Consider the following 24,580-nt stretch of genomic DNA (forward strand, 5'->3'; position numbering starts at 1 on the left):
GCTGCCCAGGTGGACCCTCAGCAGCGTGTGAGGCCTGCAGAGGGCCCGCTGGCCTCCCTGAGCAGCTCCCCTGGGCTGGGGACTAAGCCATGGTCACTGATGTTCAACCGTGAGGCGTCCTGGTCACAGCAGGTCTCGCCCCCTCACTCCAAAGTCTTCCCAGAGCCCAGTCCTCACCTGGATTTCAATGACTGAGACCCCAGGACTAGTCTGGCTCCTGTCCGAGGCATCTGACCTTCAGAAGGAACCAAGATCTAATCAGTGGATGACTCGGTGGGCAGCCGTGGAACCAACACACGGCCCAGATGGGTGAAGACAGGGCCGCGGGCCTGGACGTGCCGAGCTCGGGGAGCTTTTTGGCCACCCAGGCAGGGCGTCCAGGCCTGGGGAATGGCCCATGGACCCTGCACTCAGAGAGGTCCTAGAGGGGCTGAGAGGGTGCTGTCGGAACCAGCTCGCCACCAGAACCCTCCACCCGCCTGAAGACCTGGAGTCAGGGAATCGGCCGGGGTCCCTTCCAGCCTGGAGCGCCGCGGTGAGTGTGAGCCGGTGGTGGTTGCTGCCCACCCCGCCCTCCGCCAGCAGTCAAGCTCTGGGGCAGGGCTCCCACTGCTTCCCTGGGGGGCTGTCGGGGGGGAGCCGACAACGCCTCTGTCTTCCTCTGGGAGGAGGTGCTGGAGGCTCCACTCACAGCGGCTGCTCAGGCCTTTGCCCCGTCCGTCCTCCCCCGACACCCGGGAAGCACAAAGGGACTGTCTCCCTGGACCCTCATGAGTGGAGTTTCCTGGTCAGTTGCTTTGCACCTAAAGGCAGTTTCTGCTGACGGGAGCCTGCGTCTTGCCGGCACCCGGCCCAGCTCCCTGGTCCCACGGGCTTGCCCTGAGTCTCCTCTCCCACTTCTCCTCCCCATCATTTCTACCCCCTTTCCAGAGCTGCATTCAACTCTGCCGCAAAGTGGACTGCAGCCCTGCTGCTCAGAACGGGAGACTTTTCTCCCCGGCGGCGGGAGGCCTGACACTGTGTTGGAGACAGAGCAAATGCCATCTCTGGGACGCAGGGTCAGGCGCCGGGAGAGCTGTGTTTCTGGGCAGGTACCAGCCGCCCCTCGAGGGACCCTTGGCCTCACGGGAAGGGCTGCGGGCTCTGTGGTCACCGGGGGGCAGCCCGTGGGCCTTGTGGACAGGAGTGACTGGTCAGGGGTGCTTCCGGACGTCCACCTGCCGGAGTGTGGGGAGCAGGGAGGCCAGCATCGGGTCCTTGCCAGAGCCTGAGGCCTGCGTGGCTCAGCTGTCAGGGCAGGAGAGGAGCTTGACCACCATGATGGGAGCCTGGGTCCCGGGCAGGTTGGCTGCTGCCCCAGGCTCCTCCCGCTAAGGTCCTCTTCCCCGGCCTGAGAGAGGGACCGGGCTATAGTGCATCCGCGTTTCCAGGCCTTGGAGTCAGAGGACGGTTGAGAGGTGGGGGGAGAGCGGGGTGTCTGGGGGAGGGGAGCTGTGGGGGCGGGAGCTGGCCTGGAGACAGAGGTGCCTGAACCCTGTCTTCTCTGCTGGGCTTCTCCTGGCTTGTGACAATGGGAACAGGGAGTAAGGAGAAGTCAGGGCCCCCGTGATGGGTGGGGCTGGTGGCCAAACCAGGGCAGGGGGGAAGCAGGCTAGGGGTGGAGCCCCAGGTCTGACTTCCCCCAGGCCAGGTCTCAGCTCCATGGCCAGCTGGCCTCTGGCATCAGACTCTTATCCATCAACCCCACAGTTGATAATTGTGCGTCTACTGTGTGCCCCTGTGAGCAAAGAGCAGAAGACGGAGAGGCTGTGCTGAAAGGAAACATCCGCACCCGGAGGAGGAGGCGGCCTCTGCTGTCAGCATCAAGGAGCGGGGCTGGGGCGGTGGGGGAGGCGGGTCGTCATTCTCCCCACGGATGGGGCCTCTGGGGCACGGCCCAGTGCTCAACCCAGCATGAGTCGCAGCAGCCTAGAGCTCCCATGAGGGTCACCAGATAACATGCAGGGTGCTCAGTTAAATTAGAGTTTCAGATAGTTAAGAAATCATTTTCCAGTATAAGTATAGCCCATATTTTCCTGGGCTCCAAAATCACTGCAGATGGTGACTGCAGCCATGAAACTAAAAGATGCTTGCTCCTTGGAAGAAAAGCTATGACCCACCTAGACAGTATATTAAAAAGCAGAGACATCACTTTGTTGAAAACTTTGCGAATAGTCAAAGCTGTGGTTTTTCCAGTAGTCATGTATGGATGTGAGAGGAGATCCAACCAGTCTATCCTAAAGGAAATCAGTCCTGAATATCCATTGGAAGGACTGATGCTGAAGCTGAAACTCCAATACTTTGGCCACCTGATGCAAAGAACTGACTCGTTTGAAAAGACCCTGATGCTGGGAAAGATTGAAGGCAGGAGGAAAAGGGAACGACAGAGGATGAGATGGTTGGATGGCATCACTGACTCTAAGGACATGAGTTTGAGTAAGCTCTGGGAGTTGGTGAAGGACAGGGAAGCCTGGCGTGCTGCAGTCCATGGGGTCACAAAGAGTCGGACACAGCTGAGCGACTGAACTGACCTGATAGCCCATGTAACACTGGGGATATACTAAAAGTATTCATTGACTATCTGAAACTCAAAATTTAAAGTTTTTGTCACTTTGTTGGATAAATCTGCCAAGCCTGTCTCCCTCTTTGGGAAAACCAGGAGGAGACTCTGGAGAGGGGCAGGGCAGGGGGTGTTGAGCCCTGCTCAGCACACTTGGAGCTTGGTGGGTGGCCCTGGTGAGCCTTGTCTTGAACTTGCCTGTGGTTCCTGGGGGGAGGTCTGGCCTGTATGTCCCCCCGTAGGGATGGACCTCAAATCTTGGTGGCCCAAGTGTTTTGGCCAAGTTTCTTCTCACATATTCTTCTTGGAATCAAGTGACTCTGAGTGTGTTTTTTCACTGCTTTGGTCGCTGGCCTAACTGAACGTGGTCTCCCCTCTGTCCACTGCATGGAGCGGATGTGCTGCTTCGGCCTCAGGGCCCAAGGGACCCTCACTCCCCCACGTGTGTCTCGGTCACCCTGTCCTGCTCCCTGGGCAGCTGAGGAGGGAGGAGTGTGGTTCTTGTGGCTGAGTCACGCCATCCGCTGTGCGATGTGGGCGAGGGGCTGCTCCTCTCTGGGCCTGGTGTCCGGGTCTGCGGGCTGGACTGGCAGGCCTCAGGGGCTTCCCCGCCCAGGGACGCTGCAGTCACACTCTGCGTCCGACGGGCTGCCAAGGGCAGTTTGCTTTACGGAGCTGGAGGGCTCAGGCTTGCCTCTCGGGGGGGCAGTGACATTTTAGTCAGACTGGTTAAAGGCGCTCAGTCCTCACTGAGGTCTAAAAGCTGCTGTAGAGGCTAAGGGTCAGGGGGGCTGAGATGAGAGAGAGCCCCCTGTCCTTTGCTGTGCTGTCTCAGGCCCTGCACGCCTGGCGGGCCAGCCTGGCCCTCAGGTCACAGATGGGGCTGCGGGTAGCTGGGAGGAGCTCGTGGATTTCAACAGTCCGTCATGATGAGGGGTAGACTCTCCACCTCTTTTCTTTGGAGTCAATCCTTTGCATGAATGATGAATAACTTTTAAAAATTATGTTGCTCATTCATCCCTTGATGACTGAATATTCCTTAATACTTACTTTCTTTGTGTTATGACCAGGCCCTGCTGCTGCTGCTGCTAAGTCACTTCAGTCGTGTCCGACTCTGTGTGACCCCATAGACGGAAGCCCACCAGGCTCCCCCATCCCTGGGATTCTCCAGGCAAGAACACAGGAGTGGGTTGCCATTTCCTTCTCCAATGTGTGAAAGTGAAAAGCGAAAGTGAAGTCGCTCAGTCGCGTCCGACCCCTAGCGACCGCACGGACTGCAGCCTACCAGGCTCCTCCATCCATGGGATTTTCTAGGCAATAGTACTGGAGTGGCTTGCCATTGCCTTCTCTGACCAGGCCCTGAGTTACAAGAAAATCTTCAGATGTTTGGAAAGAAACATGGATGGGAAAGCCCCCAAAGGTGCTCCACTTATAGCGGAGTCCTGGGCAGACGGGGTGGGCGGCTCCAGCGGAGCCGGGTCTTCCCAACCCGGGAGTGATGGGGGCTTGGGAAGACCCCTTGCTCTCTGAGGCGAGGGCTGCTCTTCTCCCACGACGTGTCCTGTCTGGGCAGCCCTGGATCTCCCAAGCACAGCTACACCCACCCCCTGCCCCGTCTTCCTAGCCCCAGAGAAGGGCCTCCAGCAGGTGATGCACCATAAGCCTGATTCCTGGGTGACCAAACGAAGAGGTGCCCCGTCCACCCCATCAACGTCCTTGGGCACAAAGAGGCAGCAAGAAGCCAACTGCTGAGACCCAGCCATGCTTGCACCCCGCACCCAGGTTGGCAACCCTGGGTGTTTACTTTAAAAAACAGACTTGAGGGCTTCCCTGACATTCTGCTCTTCTCCAGTAGCCCATTGGACACTCTTGGGAAAGACTGAGGGCAGGAGGAGAAGGGGGCAACAGAGGATGGTTGGACGGCATCGCCAACTTGATGGACGTGAGTGTGAGCACCCTCTGGGAAAGAGTGGAGGACAGGGTAGCCTGGTGTGCTGCAGTCAATGGAGTTGCAGAGGTGGACACAACTGAGCAACTGAACAACAATAGCTGGTGTTCTGGTAGTTAAGGATCCGCCTGCTAATGCAAGGGACACGAGTTTGATTCCTGGTCCGGAAAGATCCCACATGCTGCAGGGCAACGAAGCCCACAAGCCACAGTCACTGAAGAAGCCTGCCTGCCCCGCGACGTGAGGAGCCACTGCACTGAGAAGCCCGGGCACCGCTGCTGGAGAGGAGCCCCCGCTCGCCGCCCCCGGAGAAAGCCCTCACCCACCGCAGTGAGAAGCCCGGGCACCGCTGCCGGAGAGGAGCTCCCACTCGCCGCCCCCGGAGAAAGCCCTCACCCACTGCACTGAGAAGCCCGAGCACCGCTGCTGGAGAGGAGCCCCCGCTCGCCGCCCCCGGAGAAAGCCCTCACCCATGCACTGAGAAGCCCGGGCACCGCTGCCGGAGAGGAGCCCCCGCTCGCTGCCCCCGGAGAAAGCCCTCACCCATGCACTGAGAAGCCCGGGCACCGCCGCCGGAGAGGAGCCCCCGCTCGCTGCCCCTGGAGAAAGCCCTCACTGTGCGGCGAAGACCCAGAGCAGTAAGACAGCGGAACCAAAGAACAAAACCAGACTCGAACTTCTGGAGCAGTCTCAGGTTCCCAACAAAGCTCAGGGGAAGGCGGAGAGATGACCCACACAGCCCCGACTCCCATAACCTCCCCCACATCAGCATCCCTGGTGATGCAGCTGTTCATGAACCTACGCTGACATGGCCTTATCACCCGAGGTCCGTGGTTTACTTTGGGGTTCACTTTTGGTGTTGTGCTTTCTAAGGGCTGGACAAATATATAACGACATGTATCTGCCATTATGATATCATCCTGATTAATCCCACTGCCCTCAAATTCCTCTCCTTTCTGCCAGTTCACTTCTCTCCTCTAACCTCTGGCAACCACTGATCTTTTTACTGTCTCCGTGGTTTTGACTTTTCCAGAATGTCATAGAGTTGGAATCCGATAGTACGTAGCCTTTTCAGATTGGATTCTTTCACCTCATAATATCCGTTTAAATGTCCTCTCTGTCTTCATGGCTTGATAGCGCATTTCTTTTTAATGCTGAATAACATTCTATTGTCTGGAAAGATATGCATGGCTTGTTTATGAACTCACCTATTAGAGAACATGTTAGTTGCTTCCAACTTCTGGCAATTATGAATGAAGCTGCTACAAACATCCATGTATAGGCTTTTGTGTGGACAGACGTTTACAGCTCCTTTGGGTTGATACCGAGGCGCACAACTGTTGGATCCCCTGGATTCGTGAGAAACCGCTTGGCTCCCCAAGTGGCCGTGGCGCTGTGCCCTGCCAGCCGTCGCTGAGGCTCCCGCTGCTGCGCACGCGCCTGCATCTGCTGCTGCTCTGGGCCTGCACCGTTCCGGTTGGGGTGCCGTGGCGTCTGTGCCGTTTGAATTTGCATTTCCCTGACGACGGGTAATGTGGAGCATCTTTTCATGTGCGTATCTGCCACCTCTGTGTCTTCTTTGCTGAGGTGACTGTTCAGGTCTTTAGGCCCATTTTTTTTTTTTAAACCAGATTTTTTGATGGGTCCTTTTGAAGTTGGGCTCTGTCTCTTGCAAGCATATTAAACACCATGCAGTCATGGGAGGGGTGGTGAGGCTTCCAGCCTGGCCCTGCCGCGCGGCCGATGACTATGAGTGAGACGCCTGACGGCTGCCGCCCTGGGATGCCGATGCCAGGCGGAGGATGGAGACGATTTCTGCGAAGACGATTCGATGCGTTCCGAGCTGTTAAAGTTACACATGACCCTGAGTGTGCTTTGTTCATGCCTTCCGACCCTCTGTGTGGAGGGCTCGCTGCGTGTCCTCTCACGGTGACCTGTGCTGGAAGCCCTTCACCCACCCCCACCCCCACCCGCCTTGTTTGCTGGGATCTTCTCTCATTTTCTCTGATGTCAAAACCCCATTTCAGGAATCGCCTCCTCCAGGGTGTCTGCCAGGGACGCTCTCGACTCCTCACACTCACTCCTGTGGGCGTTCCCCATGTGGTACTTTCCCCGGAAGATGCCAGTGCCTTCCATCCCCCACCCACCAGCTCAGCGAGGCCAGGGACGGGTCTTGCCATCTCCCTATCCCCAGGGTTAGGCTGGCACCTGGTGGGCATTTAGCAGTGATGTTAAGTGACTGAACACAAAAACAGGGCCCCTGGGACCTGGGCACTGGAGACAAAGGGACATGCCCTCCTCCCTCCCCAAGGGGAGGGACTTGGCAGTTACTGAGAACCTTCTGGGTTCACAGTGCTTTATCCATGCTGATGTGGGTCCTTGCAGCCCAGCCCAGAGGCCCCTGTTGGTCCCCACTTGGCGTGTGGGGTGCTGAGGTCACCCAGGGGATGAGGGGTCCCAGCCCTCCATCCGGCATCCGAGGGCCCTGGGAACATCCCTGCAGGGGCTGCAAGGGGCTCATCCCCCAAAAGGCAGGGTGCTCTGCCTCCTTCTGGCTGAGCCCCTGGGTGGGGCCCCTGCTGGCCACTTACCCCTCAGTGGCCTTGGGGTGGCCCTCAGTTTTCTCCAGGTGTGAGATGGGCATGGCCATCTTTGATTAGGGGTTGTGGAGGAGACCAGATCAGAGGTGGACGCGAGTTTTGGGCTGGAGGCTGCTGCAGGGAACCCGCCCTCAGGGTCCACGGCAGCCGCTTGCCCGGGCCCTCGGCCTGCCCCCGGAGGGGATGCGGGCTTGCAGTGGGGCCCTGTGGCCGTGCTGTTTGGTGTCCACATCACTTGGACAACAGGACCAGCCGCTTAGCTGCCTTTCCCGGCCACGGCTGAGGCGCCCGCTGCCTCTGTTTCCTGTGTCTTCTGGGATCCTGGAGCACTGGGCTCTGAGAGGCTGAGGACAGGGTGGTGCTAGACAGCCGTTTTTACAACGAGGCGCATCTCTGCACACAGACCGCCCAGCGCCGCCCACTTCCGTTTGAACCCCATTACCCACCCATCCCCCTGGTAGCATCCGGAAATCCGGCTCCGAAGTGAGAAGAGGAAAGATTAGATATTAATTTAATTTACTCCAGGTTCTAATTGTCTGGAGAAACGTCTTAGGCACTCACATTAATTTATTTCCACTTTGGGCCAGTTACGCTAATTCAAATCCTCCTTAAGTATTAAAACACTGATATTGCAGATCAGATAGTGCGATGGATGGAGGGAGCCAGGGGAGCGGGGGAGAGCAGGCTGTGCCCACGATGCCTCCAGTCAGGATGGACGAAGGGCCGGGGGAGGGAAAAGGCACCACCCCTCCCTGCGACCGTGAGCGGGGCTGAAGTGGTCCACACCGGCACCTCTGGCCTCCTAGGGACTCAGCGTTGGCCCCGTTTCCTCTGTCTGAGCCACGATGCTGCCTGTGGGGTGTGTCAGGCCCTGAGCCTTCTGGGGTCACAGTCGCTTGTCTCTGGACGAGGTGAAAGTGGGGTGGGGTGTCAGGAGCGGGGCACGGTGGGGGAAAGCCCTTGCCCGGCCCAGGGGTCCCATCTGAAGTCATACCCCAGTGATGGTGAGGACAACAGGGGGCCAGTGGACAAGCTCCCCTGGTGGCCCTGGTGGGCTCTGCCTTGCGACGGGCCCCTGTGAGCTGTGTGGCTTTGGGGCAGTCAGTCCACCTCCCTGGGCCTCGGTGGCCTTATTTGTCAAAGCGCCCCAGGGGATGAGCTTCTTGTGGGTTGGGCTTGGTCTCCAGAGCGCTTGACATTGAATCCCACCCACGGGCAGGACGTGTCCTCCTCCAGGCCTCGTTGCCCGGCCAGGAGGTGCTCACTCAGGCTGTGCCCGGGGCGGGCTGAGTCCTCGGTGTGGGGGTGGCTGGAGCGTGCCCCCTACTTGCCAGCAGCTGTGACTCATCAGGCGTTGACAGGCTGAGTCATCGGGGAGGCGAGGAGTTGTTTGTAGGCTCTGGGATGTGGGCCTGGAGCAAGGCTGGCTGACAGCACAGCCTGTCGGCGGGTCCCTGGCTCCTGGACCCAGGGCATGTGCTCGTCGCCCATGCCTGCAAGCAGGGCAGGTAGGGGAGGAAGAAAAAGTCCAGGGCCTCTGCCCCGGTGGGTGAGAGGGTGGTGTGGAATTCAGAAAGTGCTGCTGAGGGCCCTGGGGCAGGGACGTGGTGAGGAGCTCCATGGAGGCAGGGGTGGCTGGTGAGGGCTTCACCACTTTGAAGAGTGATTCTGTTCCCTCTTGTCTCCACCTGCCCAACCTTGGTCTTCCTGGGCATAATGGGCGGAATCGAACATGCTGCGTTTTGAGGTCTTTTCCCGTTCCAGTTGCGTGTGACTCTAGTTGAGTCAACAGCAGACTGTAAGCAGCAGACAGGCCAGGTTCTGTGATCCTTCCCAGGACACCGGGAACAAGCAGGTTTGTGCTCACAAATGACCTTGGATGGATGGTCCTGGGAGAGGATGGGTGGGCGGGAAGGTGGATGGAGATGCATGGATGGCTGTGTGGCTGAATACTAGGATGGGAGGAGGGCAGGAGGATACATGGATGGATGGGGAACGGGTGGGTGGATAGATGGGTAGATGGTTGGGGGGATGGACGGATGGATAGTGGGTGATGGACGTAGGCAGGTAGGATGTGAATGAATGTGTGGGAAGGTAAGTGGGTGGATGGATGGATGGATGGATGGATGAGTAGGCCGGTGGAAGCACACATGGTCGGAGGATAGGCGGACGGATGAGCTGGTTGGAGGAGGGAGGGACGGATACATCTGTGGGACGATGGGTGGGTGGGTGGGTGAGCTAGTGGACAGGTGGTAGATGCAGGGATGCATGGGTTTCGGATGAGGGGTGGGTGACTCGGCGGGAGGATGTATGGTTAGATGGATGTGGGTGATGTGTGGGTGGGCGGGAGTGGATGAATGCAGGGAAGGGTATGTGGATGGATGGACAGGTGGGTGAGGTCTGTGGCCTTTCTAGTGCTCAAACTTTATGTTCCCTCTGCCATTAGCAACTGGATATTTGATAGGTTAAGTGCACAGCAGAAAACGCTGGGCTAAATTTTTACCCTATCACTCTGTGACCTTGGGCAAGTTGCTTGCCCTCTCTGATCAAAATGAAGGGGCTGGAGTCATTGTCATAAGTCTCCTTGCTTTGGTAAGTTCTGGGAGTGTCCTGCTCACTCTGCCCTCTGCCCCTCCTCTTGCCCTCCTTCCTGGGGTGAGGCCTGCTGCCTTCTCCTTTCTTCAAGGCTCAGGCTCAGGGCCCTCCCGGGGCGGTGGCTCAGCTGGCTGGTGGTGCAGGCCCAACAGGGGCCCTGCTGTGACGCCTTCTGGAGCAGGGCCCACCGATCCCAGCTCCCCGGCCAGATTTGGACTGGTGCCCGGCCCGGTTTTGAGCTTGTCATTTAAGTGCTACGGGAGGCCGTCTGTCTGCATAACCTCCCCAGCTGAGGACACTGCCCCCTCCAGGGCCCCAGACAGCCACCATCTGGCAGGGGTGGTCAGTGGTGGCTCATATAATGTCACAATTTTTCTTATTTGTGGAGAACTGAAGTGTCAACCCTCACCTGGGGGCACTGTGGGACACATTGTTCCCCCTGGACCTTTGCCTGTCCTTTCTCCAGCCTGCAGTCATCTCGTCAACCACAGGAGGCTGCCCGAACTGGGGAGTGTCAACAGGACAAGTTAGGAAAAGGAGGAAAGCTGACACATCCTGCCTGATGGTCACAGCGTTAACGCAGTGACTGAGAGCTGGCTGCCAGGCTCTGCACGTGCACTCGGGGGTCCCGGTGACCCTGAGCCACAGCCTCCTCCTGTGTTCTTCAGGGAGAGTGTGACCCCTCCGAGGCGGCGGTGGTGGGCATGGAGGGAAGGAGCGTCCACTGAGGCTCAGTGCAGTGCCAGTCTGGAACACGATGCGACTGCTGTGGATGCTGCATCCTGAGGCCCTGGTCCTCTTTCTGGGCCTTGAACCCAGTTCCTAGGCCTCCCTGGGGGCCAGAGCACAGAGTGGACCATCAGGGCCGGAGACCGATGTGCTTGATGGGAAAAGTTGGGGACCAGGCGAAGGGCTGCCACGCCCAGCTCTGAGCGTAACTTCCCACCTGACAAGTGTGTATGATGCTTCTTAGATTCCTCTCAGCCGCTGTGTTTGTGAGTCTAAGATGGGAAGGAGGAAGGATCATGTTGGCGCTCCAGACGTGCAATGTGGGTGCAGCGGCAACCTGGAGCAGCCCCCTGGAGGCGTGTGGGGTGGCGGCCCAGCGACTCCCAGGAGTGGAAGCTTTCGTCGTTACGCAGTCAGGGTCAGGCTCCGAGGGGCTGGGGCACAGCTGAGGCCCGTGGTGGAACGTGAGGATTCCTGGGAGCTGGTCTTGGCTGGCGAACTGGGAAGCCAGGGTCAGCGTTGCCGGAGGGGAGAGTGACTCTCTGAAGCCCTGAGGCTGGCCTGGAGATGGCAGAGGCTGGGCGAAGCCCCAGCTGGGCAGGAGTTTCCTCTGATGGGCAGTGGCTGCTGCTGCCCAGCCCCATGGCCCTGTGGCTGAGTCTGCAGTAGGGGGAGGTGCCAGGGATCCTCCCCTCCCACCCCATGCCGGCTGCTGCTCTTGGGGACTGACTCGGCCACCGCAAAGCCACTTTCCTCCGTGGGCCTCCGTGTCCTCATCTGTAAATGGTGCTGGTCGGGGCAGGGAGGCCCACCACTCCGGGCACTGGGGGCTCTCCTCCCCACTGGTGTGTGGGTGAGTTGGGGTGCTGAGTGGCAGGCAGAGCTGGGACGTGCAGGTTTAGAGGCCTGTGGGCATGGAGGCCTGGATAGGCTGCAGCCCAGTGTTTTCAGGGACCAAGCCTCGCAGAGGGGCCACGCCCTCCTTCCCGCCCACCTATCCTCGGAAGACCAGCCCCCACCAGCCCTTGCCTGGAGGACAGGCTTATGTCTTTGCTTTTATGACTTTTTTTAAAAGCTGGGAACTGGGACAAGCAGTCAGGGCCTGGCCCCGGAGCAGGTCAGGGTCGGGGCGGGAGCTGCCATGGCCGGAGCGCTGGGTCTGTGATGAGCTGTCCGCGGGGCCCAGGCCGCCGGCAGGAGGAGTGAATGACAGACTGGAGGCGAATGGAGGGAGCGCGGGGCTTTGGCAGCGGAGAGAGGGTCTCAGGCTCAGGGCCCTGCCCAAGCGAGCCTGCTGGGGCCCAGGGGGAGGACGACTCGCCGGGGGAACCCCCTCATCCCAGCCGCCTCCCCAGGTGGTAGAGAAGCTGCCGGGTTGCTTGGGGTGAGTGGGCAGAGAGTCCTGAGGCTGTAGCCGCCCTTCGCTGCTGCTCCGGGCCCCGGGGTGACTCCATACCCTTCCCCGGCCTCAGGCTCTGACCTGAAGAACCCCGAGCCTGTGGAGGTAACTGCTGGGGCTCTCTGTGCACCTGTCTGCCAGCTGTGGGCCCGGGCCGGGGCGGTTGGACAGGATCTGGGGCTGTCCCTGTGCCGGGCAGCCTGGCTCACGGCCAGCCTCTGGGTGGCAGTGGAGACCCAGCTACCTCCCTGCAGCCCCGCACGGCCTCAGCCTGCTGCTGTCAAGGCCCTACCCACCGGTGGCCACCACGGGGCATTTCTGGGGCTGCCCTGCCTCCAGGGGAAGCAGGAGGTGGGCCCGGGTGAACAGGGAGGTGTGGCCGCAGCCAACCTCTCTATCTGCTGGGGCTCCTGGCAGGTCTGTGCCACACACCTGAGGTTCCGCGTGGCCTGTCCCAGACCCTCTGTCCCCGAGGACTCTGCCCTTGGCCCCCTGGAGCTGACCGAGCAGCTGTACCTGCTTTTCCTGTGCTCCCTCCTGTCCCTGGTGACAGAGCTGTGCCATCGGGACCTCAGAGGTCCTTCAAGAGCCAGAGAGTCTTAGAGAATATTCCAGGACATTCATGCCAGGTATGCCTGAGGCCACAGCTTGGATGCCTCCCACGATGGGGAGCTCACTGTCTGTCTCACGATGGGGACATTACTGCACCATACAGGGACAGTCTAGCCTGATTATTGAACAAAGGGCTACAGACAAACATGCCTGCTGGGCCCCCCACATGGCAGGACGGAAGAGGTAGGCTGTGACAGGTGCTGGGCACACTCTCCCTTCCTCTCTGCTTTCTTTTGTGAGGATTTTCCCTAAGACCAAACCAAGGGCAACCCCAGCAGGCCCTGCCTCTCTTCTGGCACCAGCCCTTCAGGGGTTTGTGAACAGTGACCCTCCTGGCCTGGCAGAGCTCACGGCCATCAAGGGGAGACCCTTGTCCACATACACACACACAGCCAGGTTGCTGCTGAGAGCTGGGCCTCCCGGGGAGTGCAGGGTGCGGAGTCGGGAAGGGGGCCTTTCTGTCTGGAGCTCAGGGATGGCCTCGGGACAGTGGCCCCCGAGAGGAGAAGCCCTCAGGCGACACTTGGATCAGGAGGACGGCTCAGGAGCCTGGAGCAGCCCAGGCGAAGGTCCTGGGGCAGAGGGAGATAAGCTGCAAGTTGCCCATTGTGGCTGGAACTCTGAGCTCGTGAGTGGAGGGCTCGGGGGCCTGGGGGTGCGATTGGGTTTGAGCTTTATCCTAAGGATGCGGAGACCCCTGGGGGCCCAGGCGCTGCTGGATCTCACAGCCCCCCTTTGCCTTGGGGATCTGCCCTGCCCACGACTGGTGCGGTGGACACTTCCGGCCTCTTGAGTGTGCTGGGGGCTCGGCCTGGGGGCCAGCAGGGAAACTGGCTGGCGAGGGGGAAGATGCTGGGCTGTTTCTCTTCACTGTCCCTCTGCTGGCACCACTGGGGGCTCCTCTGACTTCAGTGCCTGCCACCTACCCACCCCATGAGGCCCGGTTCTCATAGGCATCCCCCCAAGGGCGTGGCCTGCACCCCGGCTCTGCACCCCAACTCCTCTCATTCCCCCTGCTCAGTGTGGTGGCCCTTTCCTGTGGCCGCTGATCTCTGGGCAGACTCCAGGTCCCTGGCTGGCGTCTCGGCTCTTTTACCCCGTGTATTCACACCCCGGTGTTACTGCCCCTCTGAGGGCCCTGGAGTGTTCTCTGCATTCAGACGGAAGCCCATCTGATACCCACCCTTTTCTTAAGTGGGATTGAGCTGGGTTCGGACCACTTGTGGCTGACAGCACCTTGACCTTCTGCCTCTCAGGGGCTTATGAAGAGGTGGGGAGAGGGCAGCCACCTGGAGAGAGGATTTAGGAGGAAAACGCTGCTGTTTAGAGAAGGTGTCACGGTTAGGACATCAAATCCGGGGATTTGGCTGAGGGCTGTGCGGGGACGGCAAGTGTTCCTTGATGTGTCCATTGTCACATTAGAAGCCACCCCAACACGGGAGCGGCGGGGTGTCAGCAAGAAGGCATCTGATGGGCTCACGCCGGGGGTGTGGTTAGGGAGAGGGCCGGGGCAGAGAGCGGCCAGAGGCGTTCTCATTCATTCAATCATGTTTACGAGTCTCATTCTGAGGGCTAGAACCTGTGGAATCAGAGACAACCCCTGCGTTCCTTCAGCTGCTGTCTGGTCTGGTTGGTGGTAAGAAACATACAGACCCAAAGTGTGATTCTGAGAGTTCAAGGGTCGAGGGGGAGCAGCAGGGTCTGAGACAGGAGCACTAGCAGGAGTCATCCGGGAGGGCTGCCTGGAAGAGGAGACAAGGACATGCAGTGACTTCAAAGTGAGTAAAGGGCCAGCAACCCTATGAGGAGAGCAGGGAAAAGCATTCTGGGCTGGGGAGCAGCATGTGAGGAGACTCTAAGATGCAAGATCCTGGTGAAATTTGGGGGAACTGCTGCTCGAAGATCACTGTGCACATTTGAAAATGTTTCCAGGAGCGCACTTGAGTGCACGGGAGTCTGCACAGGGAAGTGAGGTTAAAAGCAAGCAGGCTGTTTCTCTGGGAGACATAGTCTGGGCCTCCACCGGAGGTGGGCAAAGCTTGCCGTTCCCCTGTGTAAGGGAGGCTGTAACCCCGGGAGACAGGGGTGACGCTCTGGCAGGGTCTCCTTCCCTGTGGCCCCCGGGCTGGAGACAGAGAGGACTGCTGCGGGGCTGGAGCCAGACAGGGGCCGTCCAGGCCCTGCCCCCACCCTTGTCTGCACTCCCACTGCAGAAGGTGACTCAGGCTGTGGGCATGCTCTGTGAGCAGCCTCGGGCGAGGGCCAGGAAGGGCACGGGTGAGGAAGCCAGTCTGCCCTTGAGGGCCCCGCTCCGAGGGCTGGTGGGAGCAGGCCCTGATACCCTGCCAGACTTCATTTCCCTGGGGGGCTCAGCCACACGGCCAGGAGTGCCCGAGGTCTGCAGGGGCGTGTTGGATCTCCCATGGCACCCCAGGGCCCTGCCATGATGCCTTTCTCAGACTGGAATCTGCGGAGTGTGCCTTGTCTCTGCCATCATGTTGGGGCTGTCCTGAAGGCGTGACCCTGTCTCCCTGTCAGATTACAAGCGTCCGGAGGCAGGGCCACGCCTCCACTCTAAATTTTTGGCTATGTGGGGGCTGGGACGCATTATCTCTATCCAACCAGAGATGGGACACGAGATGCTGCTTCTAGAACAAGCATCCCGTCTGCCCTCCCTGCCTCCTTTTTTTTTTAACTTTCCATTTTCCATGAGCAAATCTGCCTCTTGCTGCTGGGCTCTTGGTTCGATTAGAGCAGTCACTTCTAAGCTTTAAAAAACCCAAGTTGAGGGAAGAAGAAAAAGGCAGAAAAAAAAAGAAAAGAAAAAAGGGATGAAAACTCCATCCCACAGTTGTCCTGACGGAAGATTTTCTTATCTCCTGGCTGCAGTCTGTGGGTCTCTGTGCTTAATAACCCAGCAGATCTTGTCCTCCGCAAGAGAACACGACAGGCTTTCAGGCCGAAAGCCCTGCACAGTGGGACTTTTCTCCTGCGAGGCCTCCCCTGTCTTCCCAGGCTTCATCCTTGGAGCCAAGGAGGCAGGCCCAACCTGGGAGCGGGGACGGAGGGAACTTGTTTACTGATGGCCACTGCATGCCCAGCTTTGCTCCGGGCCCCAGATATGCACGGTCCACATTGGCCCCCCTGCTTTGTGTGGTGGGCCTAACAGACCCATTTTACAGATGGGGAAATGGAAACCCAGGCAAGAGGTGGGGGTATCCCAAGTGAGGCCCAAGGTCCCTTGAGGATGGGAACCCAGAGCAGCGAGCCTGCACCAGGCCTTCACTTTTCCGCAGACTCAGTTTCCCCGTGTGTGTGATAACCAGGTAGGCTCCGATGGTCTCCAAGATTCAGAGGGCCCCGGTGTGAGTGCACAGAGAAGGAAGCCAGGGCTCCAGTCGGGGCGTTTCGAGGAAGTGCTGTGGACAGTGTTGCTTTGGACGGAGGGTGGGCGGGGTGCCTGCTGGGCCACCCTGCAGAACACACGTTCACACACGCTCGATGAGCACTTTCTCACTCGTCTCCCACCTGGCGAGCTGCCGCGTCTCCCTGAGCCTCACCTTTCTCATCTGTAAAGTGGGGCCTGTGACCCCAGGGGACAGGCCTTCATGTGACTTTTGCACGGTTAATAGAGGCTGGGTGTCCAGCACTCAGGGACTGGAGGACCATCCTTCACTCCGCTCCTGAGAGTAGAGTCAATTAAAAGTGAAATCCCCTGTGAGCCCAACTTGCTCTCACTCCGGGAGATTGCTTTCGGTGTTGAAGTTCATGAAGTGGTCCTCCGTGCTGTTCTCCACTGCCTGGGCCATTATCTGAGCTGGAGGGTCTGGACTGGAAGTGGAGTGTGGGTGACTCGAGAAGGGCTGGAGGGGCCTCGCAGGAGTGGACCCCAGATTGCAAGATTCCTGCGAGGATGGTCTGTGAGGTGTGAGATTTAGCGCAAAGACGAAAGTGATGGAGAGAGATCTAGCTGGACACTGGGAACTGTTGAGAGGGTGGAGGGGTGGTGCTCGACCTCTGGGGCGGTGGGCCCTGCAGGCAGGGGCCTGCACAACCTGACCGTGTGGGCTCCATGCAATGCAGGGTAGGAACCCCGGGGAAGAAAGCTGGGCCTCTACAGGGCCAGGGCATCGTGTTCTGAGGGTGGAAGGGGTCAGCACCAAGGACAGTGGCCAGGCTGCCATGCCTGGAGGACCCTCTGCCTGCTCCCAGCACCAGCAGTCACCAGTGCAACCAGAGATGACTTCCCGGCGGCGCACTGGGCACCGCCCAGCTCCCAGAGCCCTCTCAGGCCAGCAGGAGGGGGACAGGTGGGCAGCACGATGGGGAGTGATGAGGGGTGGGGAGAGGAGGCGTGCTCCCGGCAGCTGGGGTGTCCCCTCTGGGCCCTCGTCCCCTCCACAGCAGCCAGAGGGCCACCTGCCGGGTGGCCTTGAGAGGTGCTTCCTGCTCTGGGGGGACCATGGGGCCGGAAGGCCAGCAGAGTCACTTCAGTGCTATCCGGCTGTACTTTTTGCCTGGTGTGAGAGGTTGGGGTTGGGGGTGGGGACAGGGCTGCAGCCCCTGCCTGGGAAGAACAGGGAAACCTTGTTCACAGTCTGCTCTTCACGGACCAGGCATGGGCGGACCAGGCCTCCGGGAAGTGTTGGACATATTTCACACCATGTCACTCTTCAAAGCCTCTCCGCTTTTTAATTGTTATAGATCGTGTTGTCATAACTGGCCATGGTGGAAAAGTCCCCTGCCCAGATAAGGTAATGAACTCCACCCCGACCTCGCCCCAGTGGCCCATCCTGGGTCCCCTGGGCTGGCCCTGCCGCCCACTCATTGCTCGACTGCTTTGAGGCAAACCCCAGGCTTCCTCTCATTTTATCTCCACCTCTCCCAATATGTGCCTGTAAAACCTAAGATTCTTTTAAAAAGCAGTCATGATGCCACATCACCCCTAAAATAGCAGCGATTTCTCAGCATCAAATATCCAAGCGCTCTCATTTCCTTACTGGCTCACATTTTTTAAAACAGCGTATTGGATTCCAGATCCAAATAAGGTTTAAGCATCAGAATTTCTGGCAGTGAGTTCTCTTTGAATCTATAGATTTCCTTTCCCTTCTCTTTGTCTCTCCTACCATGAAGCTGCTGAAGAAACTTGTCTGTCTGTCTGCGGTGTGTCTGCCTTCTGGGTTTTGTGGGTCGGATTCCTTGGTTGTGACTCTGGGAAGGTGGCCGGCTCTGGAGCTGGTCAGATCTGGGTCTGGGTTTGGCAGGACTAGGTTGCAGGTGACACATCAGACGTGGTCTTTTCTGCGGTGCTGACAGCCGGATCGGTACCCACACCTGTTAACTCGCGGAGGTGGCCAGGTGGTGACTCCATTGCTCTGCACACACACAAAATGCTGCTGAAAGTCAAGGGCAAAAGCCTAGCCCTCTCCTCCTTAGACTCCTGGTGCTTACCTGCTTCTCCAAGGGGGCCAGCATCCTGTGCAGTCCTTCCAGATCTTTCTCTCCAAAGAAGCACACACCATGCCACGTGGACATCCAACTCTGCTCTCTTCTTTATGAAACAAATTGGATCACATTTGACGCATTGATCTGTAGCCACATTCGCTTAGAGTCATAAAGTACGAACATTTCCATGTCACCACCCAGAAAGCTACTCATTTTTACCCATAAACATTTCATAGTGTGTCTGAAAGATGAGAGCCCTTAAAACAGCCCAACCACAGCACCATTCTCCCACCCAAAGGAAAGTCGGATATTTCCTCAATTTTAGTCCACTCGGAACTCAGTTTCCTTTGATTAAATCATACACGTTTTGTTACATGGTTTTTATTAAAATTATTTTCAAAGGAAGGGCCACATATGCAGTGGAGAGTTTGCTCAGACTGCTTAGTTTATAGATGTCCCGTCCCCATCTGTCTCTCTCTCTCTTTTTTCTCTGTAATTTATCTGCCGAGGACCCTGGGTCTTCCTTCTTGCAGAGCCTCCCAGGCTGGACACCCTGGTGTCACTGCTCCTGTTCCTCTGAGCTGACCTGTGTCTCTTGTAAACTGCATCAGCCTAGGGTGTCTGTCCATCCAAAGCTGCACGGCACTCGTCCGTCTCTATGACGCCTTGGCCGGTGACAGCCGCTGCCTACATCCATCAGTTCATGGGGGAATCTCAGAACGGTGGTGACAGAAACCTATGCCGCTGAGGAGGCGCGTCTGCTCCCTAGCTGTTGGTTACTGGGGCGGGCAGTTAGAAAGGATGGATGGTTAGGGGACAAGCTTGGTTCTATCCCTTTATTTACTAGTTTTCAAAACAATGAGCTGGGTTTCTTGCATCCTTAGCAATTGAGAGGTTCCCCCAAGTCATTCTGAACTCATGATTTGGACCTGATGTGTTTCAATCTCTTGCCGCTATAGTCTGCGTTGATCCTCAAATTGTCCCATCTTCAGCTTGTGGAGACCTTCTCGTCTTGACCCCCAAGTCCCTCCACATGACCCAGGGCTTCTCTGACCGAATTGCTCTCCTGCCTACGGTCTCCCAGCCCCTGGGGTCAACCACTTCTCCAAGGAACTCCAGGCCCTTGAGTGACAGATGACGCCGAGAGGCCGTTTTCTGGCACTTTGACCCCTGGTTTGGTCTTCGTTTCTGAGCCTTTCATTTGGCCATGAAATTTTCTTCTTTAAATTAAAAAAAGCCAAATCCAGGCTTACAGAATTTTATTTAATTTCTCGACTTTGTCGCTCCTTTTCCTCACGTTGGCAGACTTGGTTCCTAGTGACACTGAAATAGTTCTGTATTCATTTCATCTTTATACAAATATAGTCTCAGAATATCACTGCCGATATTATTACTGACGATACAATTACTGAGAATCGTGACAGACTTTTCTTTTTGAAATTCTTTCTGTCCTCATGGTACAACCCTTGGGATTAGACGGTAAACGACTGTTTAAACTCACTTCAGACGATTCCTTTCTGTGTTGTTATGCTACCAATCCGATACCCTGCTAGATTCATTGGTTTTGTTTTGCTTTTAGCTTTTAGAGATTGTTTTTTGAAAATTCAGTCTTGTGTAATTACACAGAACTTTGGAACGTTCGGGAGATTCTCGCTTCCTCCCCCGGCTCCCGGCTCCTCCATCCTGTCTGTTTCCTTCTCGGGGTACAGACTTTTTCCTCCTCAAGTGTTTGCTCTGAACTTCCATCATTTCTTAAGTATGTGCATATCATGGACAGATTCCGATCCTTGCGTTCTTCTCTGCACATGCTCTTCACCCCGTTTTTAATGTATCTCCGTGGTCACCAAGAGCGGGTGTGGTCCCATCTCTAGGTCCCCAGTGCCTGCTGGGATTTGAGGCATCCTGGTGGGGTTACGCATCTGTCTGAGGATGGATGGAGGTTACCATGGAGCTGCAGCCAAGCCTGGGAAGGGAGCCCCGGAGCCTCCGAGAGAAGGCAAAGGAGGGTGCCAGAGACTAGAGGGCTTGGGGAAGGGGAAGGTTAGGCAGCGTCTCCATTCAGGGGCAGAGCTTGGGAACCTGTGCAGAGTGCAGCTCTTCAGCCGGTTCCTGGCACGGGCAGGGAGGCCGAGCACGGCAGTTGGGATACAGGACGTGTGTGGCACTCAGAACCCAGGCTCTGCCGGTGACTTGGTCACCCGTGTGGGTGGAGGGGGCAGAGGGTCCCCCTTCCTCTGTGCTCCAACAGCCTGCTGCCCCACTCCTAAAATATACCTTGGAGTGCCATCGGTAGGGGAGGTGTCTGCCCTCTGCTCAAATGGCACACCCCAAATGTCCCCCCCACTGCCCAGAACCTGGCATGGCTGAGCAGAGAAAGGAATGCTTCTTGGAAACCCAGACCTGGGTTCACATATGGTCTCTGCCACTGTGTCCATCTGGGTAATGGGGTTGGTAGGTGTCGAGCTCCTTCGAGAGTTGGTGTGGGGATGCAGGGGCCATGAGTGGGGAGCTCTTTCCCTTCACGTGGGCAGGGGGATCACCCCCCTGTACCAGCACCACCCCCCCAAGACTCTGCACCAAGTCCCGAAAGGCGGGGTCAGTTGCGTTTGGCTGAGGGGTGCGTGGGGCCTGGGGGTGATGAGATGGGACGCCGGGCGTGGGTGGCCCCAGGGAGGGGAGGAGTGTGGGGTCGGGGGTGGTGAGCATTCCCACGTGGGAGCCTGTCTTGCCGGTTTCCCAGAGTGGCCTCACACCAGGAGGCTTAAACCACAGGCATTCATTCTCTTCTGGTTGGGCTGTGAGTCTGAAGTCAAAGGGTGGGAAGGGCCACACTGCCTCCCAAGGCCCACGAGGAGGCTCCTTCCTGCCTCCGTCTCCTTTCTCCACTCCGCTTGGACATGCGTGGCCTCTTGCATGCAGCCCTCCTGGCCTGCGTTCCTTCTCACCCAAGCCACAAGTTTCCATCATAGTAATAGTAACTTGATCCTGACGGTGGATCCCCAACCTGCCCACCACCCCCCCGACGCCTTTCCAGACTCACCTACGTCACCCTTCCTCTCTTACTATCCAGAACCTGGTGTTTATCAACGATCCCAGGAGATACGAGGCCCCTCCTGTTTCTTTGCAAGGGCAACACCCTCCGGAGCCTCACCTGGCCACTCCTACACATCCTGCAAAGCCCTACTCAATCAACACTACCTCGTCATGCTTCCCTTGATCTCTGCCTGCCTCAGCAAGATGAATCACGCTCCCCTGAGCACAGGCTCGGACTCAGCGGGCAGCCTACGCCTCTTAGGAGCTGTGTGGTCATGGGGAGCTCTTTGAGCCCCAGTGCCCTCATTGGCAGAATGGGGATGATAGTATGACTCTGCCCATGTGAGTTGTCGTGGACGTAATGGGATTATGTGGTGCTGGGAGTGGGGAGCACTCAAGCAGGGTTGGTTACAGTGACAACAACGTGGCTCAGAACCCCGAGCACCCTCGGGCACCCTGGGACGCCGCTGCTCCCGGTTTCTTGCTGTGTCCACAGGCGCTGGTGACTTCAGGGTAGCCAAGTCCAGGTCTGCAGGCTCTAGCATGCTTCGCTCTCTCTGAGTTGCTCACCCGAGGGCCTGCAAGTCATGGGCAGACAGGGTTGGGGGTCACCAGGAAATCTGGAAGTTTTGCTGTGTGGCCTGCTGACACCTACCTATCCTCTCCGGTCAGCGTGGAGGCCCGGGAGGTTTAAGCCACTTTAGCAGGAAGGAGGCGCTTTGGGGCGGCCCTGGCTTCTCTGCTGGCAGGCGACACAAGCCCTTGGGAGTCCCGGGGGACTTGCCTTCCACACCTGCAGCTCCACGTGCTCGTGTGTGCAAACACCCCATTCACGTCTGATTACAAACCATTAGTGCAATTAGGCTAGCCCCTCTCCCATACGCTGGGCCTGGAGCCAGCTGTGCTGGGGGCCAGGATAGAATAGCAAACAGCTTCTGTAGAGGCGGTCCCTGCTCGGCCGGCTCTTGGGGCTCCGGGAACCCTGTTCTCTTGGGCCGGGGAGCGGGGCTGCAGTGTCCCTGGGTTGGGGGCTGCTCTGTGCCTCCTGGAGCTGGCATGGGGGAGGGCCGGGCGGGCTCAGACCAGGTGACCGATGGGCACGGTCCTTCCCCAGGAGCGCTGTCCCTCTCAGGGCCCTCATCTTCGCTCTGCTGTTTGGTGCCAGGTGACCCTCAGCTGTGGGGCCACCCCGTGCTCTGTAGGGTACTTAGCAGCACTCCCTCGATGCCAACAGCGCCTCCTCTGCCGGGTCTACGTCCCAACACTGTCCCGCGCGTGTGTCACGTCCCAACACTGTCCCGCGCGTGTGTCACGTCCCAACACTGTCCCGTGCAGGCCGCCCCTCTGCCTGCTCCCGCCTCGGCGCTCTTTCCTCCTGGCCGGCAGCAGCCTTTGAAGCCCAGACACTCCATCACCTCTGGCCCTGTCCTCCCCAGGGGTGCCCGAGTCAGAGAGATCCCACACGCCGCTCCCCTGACCCTCCACATTGAGCACAAACCCAGCCTGCTGGACTTAAAAGGGCCATCTGAGCCGCGCACTTGACCAGGAGAAAGAGAAGAGGCTGCGGGCTGTCTGTTCTGGGAGTCGGGAGTGAGCGCGCGGTTCTTCAGAGCCCGGCTGGAGGCGTCCTCCTCCTGCCTGCCTGCCCGCCGGGTCCTCGGCTGCTCTTCCCTGCGTGCACCTAGCCCCAGCTTCCCGCTCAGGACTCTCATGAGCATGGGCCCCAAACTTCTACTCTCCCGAATTGGGGAGGCGCCTTTTGGGTGCAGGGGTCTCACAGCTGCTGTCACCTGGGATGTAGCAAGGACGCGGCTGCTCACGTGCAGACCTGAACTTGGCCATGGCTCGGGATTGCTTGAAGCTATGCCAAAACTTCCTGCCCAGCTCCCCTGCCTGCACCTGGCAACGTGACTTCGCTGCTTCTCCCCCGAGAGTGTGTCTGCTCCTATGGTGACCAGTCCGCGTGGTTGGCCTGGGGCTGGGATTCTGGGGACACGAGACCTTTGGTGCTGTAGCTGGGAAAATTCCAGGCGAAATGCGGAGAGCCCATCACCCATTTGTTTCCCATCCCTTGACTGGGCTTAACCTCATGACTCATTTTGGCCGATAGGATGTGGCCAGTGGGATGCTGGCATAACAGATTCCCCCCAGATACCCCATGCCCCAGGATCTGCAACCTTTGCCAACCTCCTTGGTGTAAATTCCCCCCCACGGCTAATTTCAAGCTGCCAGCACGACATCACAGAACATGAGTCAGGAAGAGAGGGGCACGGCCGCGCTCCAGCTCGTCCCAAGGGTGTGGTAGAGCCTGGTGTGTGCTGCACAGCCCCGAGGGCCCGTGAGCTCTGCTCTCCCTCTAGGGCTGCCCTGGGCACAACCCTGGCTGGCCCATGGAGGGTGAGACCATATAGGGGGCAGGTGGTCCCAGGCATGATCCTTCCAGACCAGCCCACAACCAGCTCACTCCCAAGCACAGGAGAGGACTCAACCAAGGCCCATAGAGCCCCCCACCTGCTTCAAAGCTCACCTCACATGTATGGGTGAACCTCCTGGGGCCAGAAGAACCGAACGTCACTCTACGGACTCACAAGCTTGTTGTGAAATTCTGTTGTTTTAAGCAACTGCCTTGCTTTAATGGTATTGTTTAAGCAATTCTTCATTTTTGGAGAGGTTTGTTACAAAGCAGCAGCTGGCTGATACACAGCGGTTCATATTGCTTTCCCTCTAGTTGAGGTGTGTGTACTGTTGATATATTGCTTGTGTTGGGTCTAATTATTATTTCAAATCATTTCGAAAAATTTACACTCTGATTCTGCAAGCAATGGGAGTCATCACTTACACCAGAAGCAGAGTGGCAAGGTTCCCTCTTATATTAACAAAGCCAACATTCATCCTTGAAGAAATCACCTGAGTTCCATATTTTCATACAGAGCAACACCCGGGTGCTTTCTGGCCCAGAGAAAGGAAACTGCTCTGTTTTGTACAAAGATGTGTGTCTCGCACAAGCTGAGCAGTGCGGCTGAAGGCAGGAGAGACTCCCAAACCCCTCTGAAGAGATGATGGTGATTCCTGGGATAGATTGGTGTGACTGGGCCATGGCCACGCAGGACTGTGGAGAGGCACTGTGTTGTAACTGGCAGTGTTTTTTCTTAATGTCACACAAAAACCATGGTGTCTTAGAATCCATGATATCCTCAACTTGACAAAATAAAGCATCATTTTTTTATCACCCCCACTAGACCACCAGTCCTCTGTAGGCACTTGGTTTAATGCTCTGCTTTGGCCGTGTTGACATTTTCATTTTTAAGCGTATTTTCATTTTCCACTGGTCCCATTAATCAGGTTTCTCTGGAGGCTTGTAGCAGGATGATGGTTAGACCCGGGCTCTGTGTCCAGACCTGCCCCTGGCCCTGTGAACCCAAGCTTGTTGCTCAGGACTAATTCCTTGTTTGTCTCCAGGGCCGGCCAGCTCCGGGGCCTGCTGACTGTGTGTGCTCAGTGTTTGGTGACCGTGTCCCTCTGGCCATGACCTCCCTCCTAGCGACACCGAGAGAGCCCGTTGGCAACACGCTTTGTGAACAGCCCAGCACCAGGCTGACTCCTGTGTGGTCAACACTACC

The sequence above is a fragment of the Moschus berezovskii genome, chromosome 16 (genome assembly GCF_049115385.1).
Source record: "Moschus berezovskii isolate FMDL1 chromosome 16, NW_MosBer_1.0, whole genome shotgun sequence".
Classification (NCBI taxonomy): domain Eukaryota; kingdom Metazoa; phylum Chordata; class Mammalia; order Artiodactyla; family Moschidae; genus Moschus; species Moschus berezovskii.